General features: G+C 46.8%; 1 protein-coding gene across 3 annotated transcripts in view; it reads right to left on the bottom strand.

Moving 5' to 3' along the window:
• LOC143818277 (N-acyl-aromatic-L-amino acid amidohydrolase (carboxylate-forming)-like) overlaps window positions 1–19063 on the bottom strand; it is an 82002-nt gene that overhangs the window by 42370 nt on the left and 20569 nt on the right. The gene's annotated exons all lie outside the window — the stretch shown is intronic.

Below are 19063 nucleotides of genomic sequence, written 5' to 3'. Positions count from 1 at the left end.
CGCGGATGCGAGGATAAGTACTTCCTTTTTCTAACCAGAGTCTCATGTAGGGTGAGCTGGACTGGAGAGCTGGAGATCGTGGAACTTTCAGGTGTGCCGGTGTACATGGCAGACTGAGAGACGGTTGGAGACGGTATTGTTTCCGCCAGTGCCCTAGATGCAATATTTCCTCCTACAAAACTGGTGATTCCCTGACCCTGACTGCTTTTGGCTGGCAAAGAAACCTGCACAGATACTGCCGGTGGTGCGGAAAATGGTGGCCTTACAGTGACGGAAGGGATGTTGCGTTGCTGACTAGCTTCATTGGCCGAGGGTGCTACAACCTTGAGGGACGTTTGGTAGTTAGTCCAGGCTTGAAAATGCATGGTGGTTAAGTGTCTATGCATGCAACTAGTATTTAGACTTTTCAGATTCTGACCTCTGCTTAAGCTAGTTGAACATTTTTGACAGATGACTTTGCGCTGATCAGTTGGATGTTGTTTAAAAAAATGCCAGACTGCACTCTTCCTAGACTCGGATCCCTTTTCAGGGATTGCAGACTGAGCTTTAACCGGATGGCAACGCTGTGCTCCAACAGGTTTTGGCTTTGACACGCGTTTTGGGCCAGATACGGGCCCGGCAGATGGAACCTGTTGCGATGTTGATGCCTGCTGCGGCCCCTCCTCCACCTCCGCTTCTGAACTACTGCCGCCTGCACCCTGTTCCCCCAATGGCTGCCAATCGGGGTCAATAACTGGGTCATCTATTACCTCCTCTTCGAGCTCGTGTGCAACTTCGTCTGTGTCACTGTGTCGGTCGGTGGTATAGCGTTCGTGGCGGGGCAACATAGTCTCATCAGGGTCTGATTGTGGATCTGTACCCTGAGAGGGCAATGTGGTGGTCTGAGTCAAAGGAGCAGCATAGTACTCTGGCTGTGGCTGTGCATCAGTGCACTCCATGTCAGAATATACTTGTAATGGGCATGGCCTGTTAAATGTTTCACTTTCTAAGCCAGGGACGGTATGTGTAAAGAGCTCCATGGAGTGACCCGTTGTGTCGCCTGCTGCATCCTTCTCTCTTGTTGTAGTTTTTGCTGAGGAGGACAAGGAAGCGACTTGTCCCTGACCGTGAACATCCACAAGCGACGCGCTGCTTTTACATTTACCAGTTTCGGAAGAGGAGGCAAAAGAGCTAGAGGCTGAGTCTGCAATGTAAGCCAAAACTTGCTGTTGCTGCTCCGCCTTTAAAAGCGGTTTTCCTACTCCCAGAAAAGAGAGCATTCGAGGCCTTGTGTAGCCTGACGACGAAACTGGCTCCACAGCTCCAGACTTAGGTGGAATATTTTTATCCCCACGACCACCTGATGCTCCACTACCACTACCATCATTACCAGCTGACAATGAATGCCCACGACGACCTCTTGCACCAGACTTCCTCATTGTTTTAAAATCTTAACCAAAGTAACTTTATTTGTTGCTGTCAAACAACTTACACGGTGAGCTATAACTTCAGTATGATTTCAATATCCCTTAACAGGTTGGTGAGACCACAAGGAAAATCAGGCACAATGTTACACACTCTGTTTCCTGTGGCACAAAATCACAGAGATGACACACACGCAGGACTGTCACTCAAGCACTAATGTCAATATTAATCTCCCACCTAATTTTTTTTTTTTTTTTTCTCAGGGAGACTTTAGAAACCAAATAATATTAAAAAAAAAAAAAAAAAAAAAGGCTTTCTATGGCCCACAATTAGAGAGAGAGAGGTGGCACACCCAGGAGTCAAGACTGGCGCACAAGCTGAAAGGGCAATATTACTCTCCCACTGTTTTTTTAAGTTTTTTTTTTATTTCAGGGAGACTTTAGAAACCAAATAATATTAAAAAAACCAAAAAAAAAAAATAGCCTTTCTATGGCCCACTGAATGAGAGAGAGAGGTGGCACACCCAGGAGTCAAGACTGGCACACAAGCTGAAAGGGCAATATTACTCTCCCACTGTTTTTTTATGTATTTTTTGTTTTTTAAGGGAGACTTTAGAAACCCAATAATATTTAAAAAAAAAAAATAAATAGGCTTTCTATGGCCCACTGAATGAAAGGGAGAGAGGTGGCACACCCAGGAGTCAAGACTGGCACACAAGCTGAAAGGGCAATATTACTCTCCCACTGTTTTTTTTTGTATTTTTTGTTTTTTTAAGGGAGACTTTAGAAACCCAATAATATTTAAAAAAAAAAATAAATAGGCTTTCTATGGCCCACTGAATGAGAGGGAGAGAGGTGGCACACCCAGGAGTCAAGACTGGCACACAAGCTGAAAGGGCAATATTACTCTCCCACTGTTTTTTTAGGTATTTTTTTTTTTTCAGGGAGACTTTAGAAACCAAATAATATTAAAAAAACAAAAAAAAAAATAGCCTTTCTATGGCCCACTGAATGAGAGAGAGAGGTGGCACACCCAGGAGTCAAGACTGGCACACAAGCTGAAAGGGCAATATTACTCTCCCACTGTTTTTTTATGTATTTTTTGTTTTTTAAGGGAGACTTTAGAAACCCAATAATATTTTAAAAAAAAAATAAATAGGCTTTCTATGGCCCACTGAATGAGAGGGAGAGAGGTGGCACACCCAGGAGTCAAGACTGGCACACAAGCTGAAAGGGCAATATTACTCTCCCACTGTTTTTTTATGTTTTTTTTTTTTTTTCAGGGAGACTTTAGAAACCAAATAATAAGAAAAAAAATAAATAAATAAATAGGCTTTCTATAGCCCACTGAATGAGAGATAGCACACACAGCAGTGGCACACAAGCCCTGACTGAGGCCAATATTTTTCTCCCACTGATTGATGTAGTGTTTTTGTGTTGAGGTAGATTTTAGAACACAAATCAAGGAAAAAAAAAAAAATGCTTTCTATGGCCCACTGAATGAGAGAGAGGTGGCACACCCAGGAGTCAAGACTGGCACACAAGCTGAAAGGGCAATATTACTCTCCCACTGTTTTTTTATGTATTTTTTGTTTTTTAAGGGAGACTTTAGAAACCCAATAATATTTTTAAAAAAAAATAAATAGGCTTTCTATGGCCCACTGAATGAGAGGGAGAGAGGTGGCACACCCAGGAGTCAAGCCTGGCACACAAGCTGAAAGGGCAATATTACTCTCCCACTGTTTTTTGTATGTTTTTTTTTTTTTTTTCAGGGAGACTTTAGAAACCAAATAATAAGAAAATAAATAAATAAATAAATAGGCTTTCTATGGCCCACTGAATGAGAGATAGCACACACAGCAGTGGCACACAAGCCCTGACTGAGGCCAATATTTTTCTCCCACTGATTGATGTAGTGTTTTTGTGTTGAGGTAGATTTTAGAACACAAATCAAGGAAAAAAAAAAAAAATGCTTTCTATGGCCCACTGAATGAGAGGGAGAGAGGTGGCACACCCAGGAGTCAAGACTGGCACACAAGCTGAAAGGGCAATATTACTCTCCCACTGTTTTTTTATGTATTTTTTTTTTTTTTCAGGGAGACTTTAGAAACCAAATAATATTAAAAAAAACAAAAAAAAAAATAGCCTTTCTATGGCCCACTGAATGAGAGAGAGAGGTGGCACACCCAGGAGTCAAGACTGGCACACAAGCTGAAAGGGCAATATTACTCTCCCACTGTTTTTTTAGGTTTTTTTTTTTTTTTCAGGGAGACTTTAGAAACCAAATAATATTAAAAAAAAAAAAAAAAAAAATAGGCTTTCTATAGCCCACTGAATGAGAGATAGCACACACAGCAGTGGCACACAAGTCCTGACTGAGGCCAATATTTTTCTCCCACTGATTGATGTAGTGTTTTTGTGTTGAGGTAGAATTTAGAACACAAATCACGGAAAAAATAAATAGGCTTTCTATGGCCCACTCAGTGAGAGATGGCACACACAGGGATGGCACTGTAGCAGAAATGCCAATCTTAATCTCCCACAAAAAAAACAAAAAAAAAACAGGGACTGTCCTACAATTACTATCTCCCTGCAGTAATCTAAGCCAGGTATGACAGGCAGCAATAGGAGTGGACTGATGCACAAATTAAATAAAAAGTGTGGACAAACAAAAAAGATAGCTGTGCAGAAAGGAAGGAACAAGAGGATATGTGCTTTGAAAAAAGCAGTTGGTTTGCACAGTGGCGTACACACAGCAATACAGCTATCACGGAGCCTTCTAGGGCAGCCCAATGAGCTACAGCGCTGAGGGGAAAAAAAAAAAAAAATAGCTTCCACAGTCCCTGCACACCGAAGGTGGTGTTGGACAGTGGAAATCGCTGCAGCACAAGCGGTTTGGTGGTTAGTGGACCCTGCCTAACGCTCTCCCTGCTTCTGACGAAGCGGCAGCAACCTGTCCCTAAGCTCAGATCAGCAGCAGTAAGATGGCGGTCGGCGGGAACGCCCCTTTATAGCCCCTGTGACGCCGCAGACAGCAAGCCAATCACTGCAATGCCCTTCTCTAAGATGGTGGGGACCAGGATCTATGTCATCACGCTGCCCACACTCTGCGTTCACCTTCATTGGCTGAGAAATGGCGCTTTTCGCGTCATTGAAACGCGACTTTGGCGCGAAAGTCGCGTACCGCATGGCCGACAAGCACAGGGGTCGGATCGGGTTTCATGAGACGCCGACTTAGCCAAAAGTCGGCGACTTTTGAAAATGATCGACCCGTTTCGCTCAACCCTACTCATCACTACTTGTCACCAGGTGAAAAACAAAAACGTCAGCTATTCTATTATGCCTTTTATTCATGTTTTTCATAGATAGAACAAGTAACCCATTATAGTCTTGTCCATTACATTCATTACTTGTGTATAATTTTTTTATATTCTTTGATTTTCTCCTTATAATTATTTACCACCTTGACATTACCCTCTTGCTTTACCTCTCAAAACACTTTCTATTTGTCATTTATTGCGCCCCTTACAGCTCTATTTAGCCATAGACATTTCCTCCTATTATTTAACAACTTTTCAAACCATGTGGTTTATCTCCTCATGAATTTATTCACATCCGGCCATATATAATATTTTAAATTACTCCTCAAGATTACTTGGCTAATCATGAATACACGTGGAGTCATTTAACCCTTGATGAATTTAGTGTACATTCCATGAGTAATTTTTTGTATTTGTATCTGCCCCCAAAAATTATTTTATTAGGTATGTGTATGTATATGTCTCAATAAAAAAAATAGATATACTTTTATATATTTGGCATAAGGCTTCCTTTTGTTTATAGGTTTAATTTACTTGAAGTTCAAATCACCCCCTTTTGCTCCATTAAAAATAAAAGTATATATATATATCTAATATATAATTGCCTAGAATACTACTTCCTGCAATTTGTGCCAACTTCCGTGGCTTTGTCCGGAGCTAATGTCCGGAGATAATGTCCGGAGCTAATGTCCGGAGATAATGTCCGGAGCTAATGTCCGGAGCTAATGTCCGGAGATAAGTGACGTCACCAGTGTCCTACACCCAGGCAGAGCACAGGGGCCCCAGGCAGCATATGGGGCCCCAGGCAGAGCACAGTGGCCCCAGGCAGAGCACAGGGGCCCCAGGCAGCATATGGGGCCCCAGGCAGAGCACAGTGGTCCCAGGCAGAGCACAGGGGCCCCAGGCAGCCTATGGGGCCCCAGGCAGAGCACAGTGGCCCCAGGCAGAGCACAGGGGCCCCAGGCAGCATATGGGGCCCCAGGCAGAGCACAGGGGCCCCAGGCAGCATATGGGGCCCCAGGCAGAGCACAGTGGCCCCAGGCAGAGCACAGGGGCCCCAGGCAGAACATGGGGCCCCAGGCAGAGCACAGGGGCCCCAGGCAGAGCACAGGGGCCCCAGGCAGCATATGGGGCCCCAGGCAGAGCACAGGGGCCCCAGGCAGAGCACAGGGGCCCCAGGCAGCATATGGGCCCCCAGGCAGAGCACAGGGGCCCCAGGCAGCATATGGGGCCCCAGGCAGAGCACAGTGGCCCCAGGCAGAGCACAGGGGCCCCAGGCAGAACATGGGGCCCCAGGCAGAGCACAGGGGCCCCAGGCAGAGCACAGGGGCCCCAGGCAGCATATGGGGCCCCAGGCAGAGCACAGGGGCCCCAGGCAGCATATGGGGCCCCAGGCAGAGCACAGTGGCCCCAGGCAGCATATGGGGCCCCAGGCAGAGCACAGTGGCCCCAGGCAGAGCACAGGGGCCCCAGGCAGCATATGGGGCCCCAGGCAGAGCACAGTGGTCCCAGGCAGAGCACAGGGGCCCCAGGCAGCTTATGAGGCCCCAGGCAGAGCACAGTGGCCCCAGGCAGAACATGGGGCCCCAGGCAGAGCACAGTGGCCCCAGGCAGAGCACAGGGGCCCCAGGCAGAACATGGGGCCCCAGGCAGAGCACAGTGGCCCCAGGCAGAGCACAGGGGCCCCAGGCAGCATATGGGGCCCCAGGCAGAGCACAGGGGCCCCAGGCAGCATATGGGGCCCCAGGCAGAGCACAGTGGCCCCAGGCAGAGCACAGGGGCCCCAGGCAGCATATGGGGCCCCAGGCAGAGCACAGTGGTCCCAGGCAGAGCACAGGGGCCCCAGGCAGCCTATGGGGCCCCAGGCAGAGCACAGTGGCCCCAGGCAGAACATGGGGCCCCAGGCAGAGCACAGGGGCCCCAGGCAGAGCACAGGGGCCCCAGGCAGCATATGGGGCCCCAGGCAGAGCACAGTGGTCCCAGGTAGAGCACAGGGGCCCCAGGCAGCCTATGGGGCCCCAGGCAGAGCACAGGGGCCCCAGGCAGCATATGGGGCCCCAGGCAGAGCACAGGGGCCCCAGGCAGCATATGGGGCCCCAGGCAGAGCACAGTGGCCCCAGGCAGAGCACAGGGGCCCCAGGCAGAACATGGGGCCCCAGGCAGAGCACAGGGGCCCCAGGCAGCATATGGGGCCCCAGGCAGAGCACAGGGGCCCCAGGCAGCATATGGGGCCCCAGGCAGAGCACAGCGATATTTTGGACCACTGTGCGGTGTTTCAGACCCCCTGTGATGTCTGGGGCCCTGTTCTTAAGTATATTAAAGATTAAAGTAACTTATATTAAAGTATATTATAGATCAAATTTGACACGTTTATGAGCACCATTGAGTGATATACTCAAGAATGACATAATTTTTCAACATTTTATGGTTTCAAACTGTAAACGCTCAGAGTTTTTTTTACTTCAACCAGAAAACCTTAACGGTTCATAAAAAACTTGACTGTTCAGGATATGATAAAAGTCATAGTATTCTGAATCTTTAACTTATAAAGATACCTTTACATGGGGTGATTATTGGTTCCAGAGAGGCTTTCGGCCGATAATCGTACACATGGCTGGTGACAGGACAATACAATATAAACGTTCAAAGGTAAACACTGATAACATTAAAATCTAATATATAATTGCCTAGAATACTACTTCCGGCAATTTGTGCCAACTTCCGTGGCTTTGTCCGGAGATAATGTCCGGAGATAAGTGACATCACCAGCGTCCTACACCCGCTCAGGGTGGACAAAGATATATGCCTTCGTGGTGCGCGGCACTTTTCTGATTGGTTGCCGCCTGCCGCGAGCGACCAATCAGAAATGTGCCGTACTGTCAAGAATTGTCAAGAGCTGGTGAGTGCAGCCATTTTTTGTTCTTTCTTACTATTATTTATTAATTGTATTATTCTTACATTTGAATAAATAAAGTATATATGGATTCTAGACTCCCGATTCTTTAGAATCGGGCTGCCATCTAGTATATATATATATACACATATATATATATGAGGCATCGTGATTACTCGCTAATCCCGCCCCCTGCACAGTAGCTCTGCCTCCCACCACATCACCGCACACAATCCTGCCCCCTACCTCATTACTGCACACAATCCCACCCCCCACCACATCACCGCACACAATCCCGCTCTCCAACACATCACCGCACACAATCTCGCCGCCCCCCAACCCATCACCGCACACAATCACGCCCCCAACCCATCACCGCACACAATCACGCCCCCAACCCATCACCGCACACAATCACGCCCCCAACCCATCACCGCACACAATCCCGCCCCCCACCCCATCACCGTACACAATCCCGCCCCCCACCCCATCACTGCACACAATCCCGCCCCCCACCCCATCACCGCACACAATCCCACCCCCCAACCCCATCACCACCCATAATCCCACCCCCCAACCCCATCACCACCCATAATCCCACCCCCACCCCGTCACCACCAATAATACCGCCCCCCACCCCATCACCACCCATAATACCGCCCCCCACCCCATCACCACCCATAATACATCACCACCCATAATCCCGCCCCCCACCCCATCACCACCCATAATCCCGCCCCCCAATGCATCACCACCAATAATCCCGCCCCCCCACCCCATCACCACCCATAATGTCGCCCCCACCCCATTACCACACATAATCCACCACATTACCACACGTAATCCCGCCCCCCACCACATTACCACACATAATCCCACCCCCCACATCACACTTGCTAATCTCGCCCCCTGCACAGTAGCTCCGCCCCCACCACATCACAACATAATCCTGCCCCCAACACATCACCACGCATAATCCCGCCCCCCACATCACCACGCATAATCCCGCCCCTCCACCACATTACCACACATAATCCCGCCCCCCACATCACACTCGCTAATCCCGCCCCCTGCACAGTAGCTCCGCCCCACCACATCACCACACATAATCCCACCCCCACCACATCACATAATCCTGCCCCCCAACACATCACCACACATAATTCCGCCCCCCTACCCCATCACCACGCATAATCCCGCCCCCACCCATCACCACGCATAATCCCGCCCCCCCACCACATTACCACACAATTTCGCTCCCCCACCACATTACCACACATAATCCCGCCCCCCACCACATCACCACGCATAATCCTGCCCCCCACCACATCATCACAGATAATCCTGCCCCCCCACAACATTACCACACAATCCCGCCCCCCACCACATTACCACACATAATCCCGCCCCACCACATTACCACACATAATCCCGCCCCACCATATTACCACACATAATCCCGACCCCACCACATTACCACACATAATCCCGCCCCACCACATTACCACACATAATCCCGCCCCACCATATTACCACACATAATCCCGCCCCCCACCACATTATCACACATAATCCCGCCTCCATCCACATTACCACACATAATCCCGCCTCCATCCACATTACCACACATAATTCCGCCTCCCACCACATTACCACACATAATCCCGCCCCACCACATTACCACACACAATCCCGCCCCCCACTACATTACCACACATAATCCCGCCCCCACCACATTATGACACACAATCCCATCCCCACACATTAAATTGTACCTGGTAGAAGTCAAGGAAAGATCTTTGAAAATGACGAAAATGACTACATTTAATTGTGTTTACAGAGAAATTTTTACTTTAATTTATGTTTCGTTATGAAATTTGTTTAGATGATGGAATGAATAAAAAACACACATCTTACTGAATCCAGTTTGTTTTTGATTTTACACTGTGAATAAAATGTATTTTTAGTATTATTCAGATTTTTAATGATTATTATTGTTATTAACTTCATTTTAAGTTAATTTACCACCTGCGTAAGCGCTATTGAATGTTGTCATTATTTACTTTAGTTTAATCACCAGCAGCGTTAATTAGACAGCAATGAGCGTGCCGAGCGTTAGCTGGCTGGAAACATCTAGTATATATATATATATATATATATATATATATATATATATATATATATATATATATATATATATATATATATAATGTTCCAAATTATTATGCAAATTATATTTTTCTCGGATTTTCCTAAATGGTCGGTGCAAATGACAGTAGTGTTCTGTCTCCGCCATCTAAATTGTTACCTCCATTATCTGTTTGTATAATTTGCAGTTTCTCAGCCAGTATACAGGACTTGATATATTCATGCCTTTATTCATCTGTAGTGCTTTGGCTCCCTCTAGCGGTCAGAGATATGTTGACTGTTCTATTTTTCTGCTATGTATTTTTTATGTCTGATCCTCCTTTGCAATGCATTATGGTAGCTCAGCCCACATTTCCCTCCAGTTTTCATTCACTTCCTCTAGTTTGCCTTCCAGGGAAGACGCTTACACTTCATTCCCCTTGCGATTGCATTGCCGGTATGTCTTTATGTTTTTTCTCTAGATATTTCTGCTCTATATTAGCCTAGCTTAACCAGTTGCACTCCTAGTTCAGTTACTAGCCTTCTAAATGTAATGCATAATGTTTATCATGTGTAGTATGTATCGTTCTATACCATGTACTGATTCCATGTATGTCATTGTTCACAGTTTCACCGCATCAATATACCAATACGTTTAATAAAGCACAGACTCAACCACAGTCTCCTTATTGGACCCGGTATAGCGGTTTAGCTGACTGGATAGCTACATGAGCCTGCCTCATTTAGTGAGGACAGAACAGTGAAACGGCAGCCATCCAACTAGTGGGATTCAAGTCACCGGCTACTCAGAGACTAAATACAGCTACAGCAATCTCTGCGCAGCCAAGCACTTTCCCAAGACACCATGTCTCACAAATCGCATAGAACAAGATCTGTTACTTCCGTTTCCTCAAAGACAACATCCATCACCAGCGCGGTTGCCATTGCCCGCGCAAATGCTGAAGCCGCCAAAATACGAGCGAGCTTTGCTGACCAAGAGATGCAACTTAAATTAGAAAAAGCACGCCTAGATGATGAAGAGAGAAGGTCACGCTTAGAGAGAGCACGCATAGATCATGAGAGAGCCGATCAAGAGAGAAGGATGCAGTTAGAAAAGGCACGTGTGGATGCCGCCTTAGAAAGCCTAGCAGCAAAAAGGGAAGCTGCCGCAGCCCTCGCTGAAGCGGAATCGCTAGAAGCCGCGCAAAGCCCCAAGCTGCATAGCCAAAGCAGTACGTCAAGTCTGGAGTTTCCACTACAAGACACACCACAACGCACATCTCAGTATGTTAATGAACTTCCTGATCCAAACTATAACCCTGAACCAGCACCAGAACGAGAATACGACGTCTCCAGCGAAGTGAGCGAGAGTCACCACGAGGCTCAGCTCCAGGACAGAAACAAACTCGAAAACGTGAGACAAAACGACTCTGCTAATGACTACCTTGCCCCTCACCAGGTAACCAACGTGGATCACCCTGCTGACACACCGTACGTCAGACCGAAGCAATACGACACCGGCTGGCGCCACCCTGAGGACACTAACAGGTATGAACGCACCTCACATCACTATCAGGGCGATCCATCACCAGTGTACTCCACCGACAACCGGTTCACAACAGAATTTGCCAAGTTCTTCACACGACGTGAACTGGTTGCCAAGGGACTCATGAAATTCACTGACCAAGCTGAAGGTTACAGAGCTTGGAAAGCTTCCTTCCAAAATGTCATTAGAGACTTGGGGCTACAACACAGGGAAGAGATAGACCTGTTAGTCAAATACCTGGGAGGAGAGTCAGTCAAACACGCAGTAAGGATCAGAGACATTAATATAAACCGCCCTGAGACCGGCCTCAAAGAGATCTGGAAGAGGCTGGATGAGTGTTACGGCTCAGCAGAAGTAATAGAAAGAGCCTTGTTCAAAAGAATCGATGACTTTCCTAAAATTTCTAACAAAGGTCTCCAGAAACTTAGAGAGCTAAGCGACCTACTAAAGGAAGTCCAAGTTGCCAAATACGAGGACGACCTACAGGGACTTGCATTTCTCGACACAGCCAGAGGTGTTAACCCTATAGTCCAGAAGTTGCCCTACAATCTACAGGAGAGGTGGCTCACACATGGTTCCACGTACAAATACAAACACAGTGTTCCATTTCCCCCCTTCTCCGTTTTTGTAGACTTTATACACCAACAAGCGAGAATTAGAAACGATCCCAGCTTTGACTTTGCAATGCCATATGCCACACCGTCACCACCTGCAAATCCACGCAGAACATCTGTGGCAGTACACAAGACTTATGTTTCTTCTCCAGGTTCTAATTACAGGTCTGCTGGCTGCTCCCAATCAGAGACAAAGGTGCAGGACCCTGACAAGCAGTGCCCACTTCATCAGAAGCCTCATCCTCTCCTGAAATGCAGAGCCTTCAGAGGAAAATCTATGCCAGACCGCAGAAGCTTCCTGAAAGAGAACGGTATCTGCTACAAGTGCTGCTCGTCCACAACTCATCTCGCCAAGGACTGCAAGGTCAGTGTAAAATGCACAGAATGTGGCACCACAGACCATAACACTGCTCTACACCCAGGCCCAGCTCCATGGAGTGCACAAAACACGCCAGCTGACAGTGAGCATGGCGGGGAGGAAAGGAACACTGATACAGCTACGCCAGAGATCACTTCACAATGTACCGAGGTCTGCAAAGGGACAATAGACAGTAGGTCCTGTTCAAAAATATGCCTTGTCAGAGTATACCCAAAAGTCCATAGAGACCAGGCTGTAAGACTGTATGCTATCTTGGATGATCAAAGTAATCGATCCTTGGCTAGATCAACTTTCTTTGACCTATTCAACATCAAAGGGCCAAGCACTCCCTACTCATTAAAGACATGTGCAGGTACTGTGACAACAGCGGGCAGGAAAGCTACAGACTACCAAATCGAGTCATTAGACGGACAATTCTGCCTACCACTACCTACGATCATCGAATGTAACCAGATCCCAGACAACAGATCTGAAATCCCTACGCCAGATGTAGCAATCCATCACGCTCACTTAAAGCAAATAGCACACCTTATACCAGAACTCGACCATCAGGCCCAGATAATTCTGCTGTTGGGGAGAGATATCCTGCAGGTTCATAAAGTGAGACGTCATATCAATGGACTCCACAATGCTCCCTATGCCCAAAAGCTAGACCTAGGATGGGTCATAATTGGCAACGTATGCTTGGGACACATGCACGCCCCATCTTCTGTGACAAGCATGCTGACAAATACATTGGAGAAAGGACGACCATCTCTGTTTCAACCTTGTAACAATGAGTTCCATGTCAGGGAACTGCCACACAGCATCCAACTGCCCAATCATTTAATAGACTTTACTCACGACAGCAGTATAGTGTCGGGAAGCTATGAGGATCAGTTGGGGTGCACAGTCTTCCAGAGAACTAAGCAGGACAACCAAGTGGCAATGTCGGTAGAGGACAAGTTGTTCTTAGAGGTAATGGACAAGGGACTCGTTAAAGATGAGACCAACAGCTGGGTCGCACCTCTTCCCTTCAAAACCCACAGACCACGTCTACAGAACAACAGAAATCAGGTATTACAACGTTTCTCCTCTCTCAAACGTAATCTGCAAAAGAAACCAGAGATGAAAGATCACTTTTTCTCCTTCATGTCAAAGATTTTTGAAAACTGTCACGCAGAACTAGCTCCCACTCTCAAAGACTCTGAAGAATGCTGGTTCCTACCCATGTTCGGAGTATACCACCCTAAGAAACCAGGCCAGATTAGAGTCGTGTTCGATTCCAGTGCCAAATTTAATGATGTCTCCCTAAATGACGTTCTACTAACAGGACCAGACCTCAATAACAAACTGCTGGGAGTACTTATGCGCTTCCGTAAGGATTCCATTGCCTTCATCGCTGACATCCAGCAAATGTTCCATTGTTTCCTTGTGAGAGAGAGAGACAGGAACTTCCTAAGATTCTTCTGGTACAGAGACAATGATCCTACTAAAGAAGTCACAGAGTACCGTATGAGAGTGCACATCTTCGGCAACAGTCCTTCCCCTGCCGTCGCCATTTACGGACTCAAAAGGTCAGCTCAGGAAGGAGAAGCAGAATACGGAGAAGATGTCAGAAGATTCATAGAAAAGGACTTTTATGTCGACGACTGTCTCAAAGCAATGCCTTCAATTGAGACTGCCATCAGTCTTCTCAGGAGAGCCCAGGACATGCTTGCCTGCTCGAACCTTAGGCTTCATAAAATAGCCTCAAACAGCCAAGAACTCATGGAAGCATTCCCTTCTCAGGACCTATGTAATGGTCTCAGAGACCTGGACCTGGGGTCAGACCCCGCACCAATGCAACGCAGCCTCGGGCTTCTCTGGAATCTACAGTCAGACACTTTCACCTTTCAGGTCAACCAGGAAGAAAGGCCTTTTACACGTAGAGGCGTCCTGTCTACCATCAACAGTCTGTACGATCCCTTGGGTTTCGCAGCTCCTGTTACTATACAAGGCAAGGCCCTACTAAGAGACTTAACTAGGGAAACATCTGACTGGGATGCACCTCTGCCACCTGATAAGAGGATCCAGTGGGAAGAGTGGAAGAACTCGTTAGCGGCACTCTCCAACCTGAATGTGCCAAGACCATACGCCCCTGTGCCATCTACTGAAATACAAAGCCAAAGACTGTACGTATTTGCAGATGCTTCTGTCAAAGCAATTGCCGCTGTTGCCTACCTGAGAACTGTAGATTCCAAAGGTCAGTGCCACATTGGTTTCATTATGGGAAAGGCCAAACTCGCACCACAACCAGAGCACACTATACCCAGGTTAGAGCTTTGTGCCGCAGTCCTAGCCATTGAGTTAGCAGAGTTCATCACATCCGAAATGGATATCGACCTGACACAGGCCAAGTTCTACTCGGACAGCAAAGTAGTCCTGGGATATATCCACAACGAAACCAGGCGATTCTACGTTTATGTCAATAACAGAGTGCTACGAATCAGGAGATCAGTTCATCCAAAGCAGTGGCATTACATACCCACAGACCAGAATCCTGCAGATCATGCAACTAGAGCAGTTGACGCAAGTCGACTAGGAAGCACAACGTGGCTGTCAGGACCAAAATTATTGCACATTGAGGAATGTTTTCCAGACACCTTTGAACTAGTAGGAGAGGACTCAGATGTTGAAATCCGCCCTCAGGTGTCTACACTTCATACAATGACCTCTGTCATCCAGCTTGGATCTTGCAGGTTCGACAGATTCTCAAGTTGGAAGTCACTTACTCGAGCTATTACCTGCCTGACTCATATAGCTCGCTCATTCAAGACCACCAGAACTTGTGGCACAGAAAAATGTAAAGGTTGGCATCTTTGTAAAAATACCTATGTTACCTCCGACTTAGAGTTCTCTAGAAATCACATCATCCTCACTGTTCAAAGAGAATCCTACTTTGCAGAAATCCAATGTCTTATCAACAAAGCTCCAATACCAGTGAGCAGCGTATTGAGAAAACTCGACCCATTCATCGACAACAGTGGCCTACTGAGAGTAGGAGGCCGACTCAAAGAAGCTGAGATGGGGTTTGTGGAGAAATTCCCTCTTATACTTCCCGGAAAATGTCATGTTGCCTACCTAATCGTACAACATTACCACAATCTGGTCAAGCACCAAGGAAGACTATTTACTGAAGGAGCCATCAGGTCTGCCGGTGTGTGGATCGTTGGTGCAAAGAGACTCATCAGTAGTGTCATCTACAAATGTATTACCTGCCGTAAGCTTCGTGGTTCGACTCAAACTCAAAAGATGGCTGACCTACCAGCAGATAGACTCAGCCCAGACCCTCCCTTTACCAGCGTTGGTCTCGATGTGTTCGGGCCTTGGTCAGTTGTTACACGTCGTACTAGAGGCGGCCAAGCCAATAGTAAACGTTGGGCAGTCATGTTCACTTGCATGTCAATCAGAGCCGTCCACATAGAGGTCATTGAGTCCCTCGACACGTCAAGCTTCATCAATGCCTTAAGACGCTTTATTGCCATCCGTGGTCCTATCAAGCACATACGCTCAGACAGAGGTACCAACTTCGTCGGTGCAGCAAAGGAATTGGGAATACCTTCAAATCTAGACTATAAGACTCTTGAGAGGTTCCTCAGTGACCAAAGTTGCACATGGTCATTCAACCCACCTCATTCTTCACATATGGGAGGATCTTGGGAGCGAATGATTGGTCTAGTACGGAGGATTCTTGACTCCACTCTTCTTCAAGAAGGAACAGCGAGGCTCACCCATGAAAGCCTCATCACCTTCATGGCAGAAGCTGCAGCTATAATTAACGCAAGACCCCTGGTTCCAGTTCCTAACGACCCTGAGGAGCCCTTGCTATTGACTCCAGCTACTCTACTTACCCAGAAAACGGGACTGTCCAGTGCCCCTCCAGGAGGATTCGACGCTAAGGACCTCTACAAGTGCCAATGGAGACAGGTACAAAGTCTTGCAAATACTTTCTGGGACAGGTGGCGCAAACAATATTTGTCTACCCTGCAGCCACGTACGAAGTGGCAATCTACTAAACCTAATCTGAACGTAGGTGACCTTGTTCTTGTGAAAGACTGTCAAATTCACCGGAACCAGTGGCCACTTGGTCTAGTTACCGCAACGTTCCCGAGCAAGGATGGCAATGTCCGCAAAGTTGAACTAAGGATGACCAAAGGGAATGAACCTAAGACATTTTCCAGACCGGTATCTGAACTGGTCCTATTGTTGCCTTCGGAAGAAAGGAGTAGTGACATCCGTTGATGTCAGACGGGGAGTGTTCTGTCTCCGCCATCTAAATTGTTACCTCCATTATCTGTTTGTATAATTTGCAGTTTCTCAGCCAGTATACAGGACTTGATATATTCATGCCTTTATTCATCTGTAGTGCTTTGGCTCCCTCTAGCGGTCAGAGATATGTTGACTGTTCTATTTTTCTGCTATGTATTTTTTATGTCTGATCCTCCTTTGCAATGCATTATGGTAGCTCAGCCCACATTTCCCTCCAGTTTTCATTCACTTCCTCTAGTTTGCCTTCCAGGGAAGACGCTTACACTTCATTCCCCTTGCGATTGCATTGCCGGTATGTCTTTATGTTTTTTCTCTAGATATTTCTGCTCTATATTAGCCTAGCTTAACCAGTTGCACTCCTAGTTCAGTTACTAGCCTTCTAAATGTAATGCATAATGTTTATCATGTGTAGTATGTATCGTTCTATACCATGTACTGATTCCATGTATATCATTGTTCACAGTTTCACCGCATCAATATACCAATACGTTTAATAAAGCACAGACTCAACCACAGTCTCCTTATTGGACCCGGTATAGCGGTTTAGCTGACTGGATAGCTACATGAGCCTGCCTCATTTAGTGAGGACAGAACAAGTAGGTCTAATAAAAGTCATCACCCGTTAGAGTATACATCAAATTTTATTGAAGAAACCTCCCAATGATAACAGTATAATCTCCAAAATGAATAAAACCTCAAAATGTGCTGTTCCAAATTATTAGGCACAGTAGAATTTCTAAACATTTGATATGTTTTAAAGAACTGAAAACGCTCACTTGTGGAATTTGCAGCATTAGGAGGTCACATTCACTGAACAAAAAAGCTATTTAACTCCAAAACATCCTAACAGGTCACGTTACATGTTAAGATAGGAACCCTTCTTTGATACCACCTTCACACTTCTTGCATCCATTGATCTTGTGAGTTTTTGTTTTTGGAGAGTTTCTGCTTGTATTTCTTTGCATGAAGTCAGAATAGCCTCCCAGAGCTGCTGTTTTAATGTGAACGGCCTCCCACACTCATAGATCTTTTCTTGATGATACTCCAAAGGTTCTCTATAGGGTTGAGGTCAGGGGAAGATGGTGGCCACACCATGAGTTTATCTCCTTTTATGCCCATAGCAGCCAATGAGTCAGAGGTATTCTTTGCAGCATGAGATGGTGCATTGTCATGCATGAAGATGATTTTGCTCCAGAAGGCACGTTTCTGCTTTTTATACCATGGAAGAAAGTTGTCAGTCAGACAATATACTTTTCAGAGGTCATTTTCACACCTTCAGGAACCTTAAAGGGCCCTACCAGCTGTTTCCCCATGATTCCGGCCCAAAACATGACTCCTCCACCTCCTTGCTGATGTCACAGCCTTGTTGGGACATGGTGGCCATCCACCAACCATCCACTACTCCATCCATCTGGACCATCCAGGGTTGCTCGACACTCATCAGAAAACAAGACTGTTTGGAAATTAGTCTTCATGTATGTCTGGGCCCACTGCAACCGTTTCTGCTTGTGAACACTGTTTAGGGGTGGCCAAATAGTAAGTGTCTGCACCACAGCAAGCCTTTGAAGGATCCTACACCTTGAGGTTCGAGGGACTCCAGAGGCACCAGCAGCTTCAAATAACTGTTTGCTGCTTTGTAATGGTATTTTAGCAGCTGTTCTCTTAATTCAATTAATTTGTCTGGCAGAAACCGTCCTCATTATGCCTTTATCTGCATGAACTCTGTCTGTGCTCTGTTTCAGTCACAAATCTCTTCACAGTATGATGAACACTCTTACATTTTCGTGAAATTTCTAATGTTTTCATACCTTGCCCAAGGCATTATACTATTTAACGCTTTTCAGCAGCAGAAAGATCCTTTTTAGTTCCCATATTGCTTGAAACCTGTGGCCTGCTTAATAATGTGGAACATGATTTTTAAAGGGAACCTGTCACCTGAATTTGGCGGGACCGGTTTTCGGTCATATGGGTGGAGTTTTCGGGTGTTTGATTCACCCTTTCCTTACCCGCTGGCTGCATGCTGGCCGCAAAATTGGATTGAAGTTCATTCTCTGTCCTCCGTAGTACACGCCTGTGCAAGGCAATCTTGCCTTGCGCACGCGCAGTATGCTTTGCCCAACTGCGGGCAAAGCCGAAAAGCATTAGCGCGCATGCGCCAGCGCACTATGTCCCGGAAGTATTTCGCTGTGTTCCAAGACATAGTGCGCCGGCGCATGCGCACTAATGCTTTTCGGCTTTGCCCGCAGTTGGGCAAAGCATACTGCGCGTGCGCAAGGCAAGATTGCCTTGCGCAGGCGTGTACTACGGAGGACAGAGAATGAACTTTAATCCAATATTGCGGCCAGCATGCAGCCAGCGGGTAAGGAAAGGGTGAATCAAACACCCGAAAACTCCACCCATATGACCGAAAACCGGTCCCGCCAAATTCAGGTGACAGGTTCCCCTTAAGTAGCTTTCCTTTAATTAGAATCACCTGGAAAACTAATTATCA

The sequence above is a fragment of the Ranitomeya variabilis genome, chromosome 3 (genome assembly GCF_051348905.1).
Source record: "Ranitomeya variabilis isolate aRanVar5 chromosome 3, aRanVar5.hap1, whole genome shotgun sequence".
In the NCBI taxonomy this organism is placed as follows: Eukaryota; Metazoa; Chordata; class Amphibia; order Anura; family Dendrobatidae; genus Ranitomeya; species Ranitomeya variabilis.
Note: the sequence above shows the minus strand (reverse complement) of the source record. Positions and strands in the feature narration are given on the sequence as shown.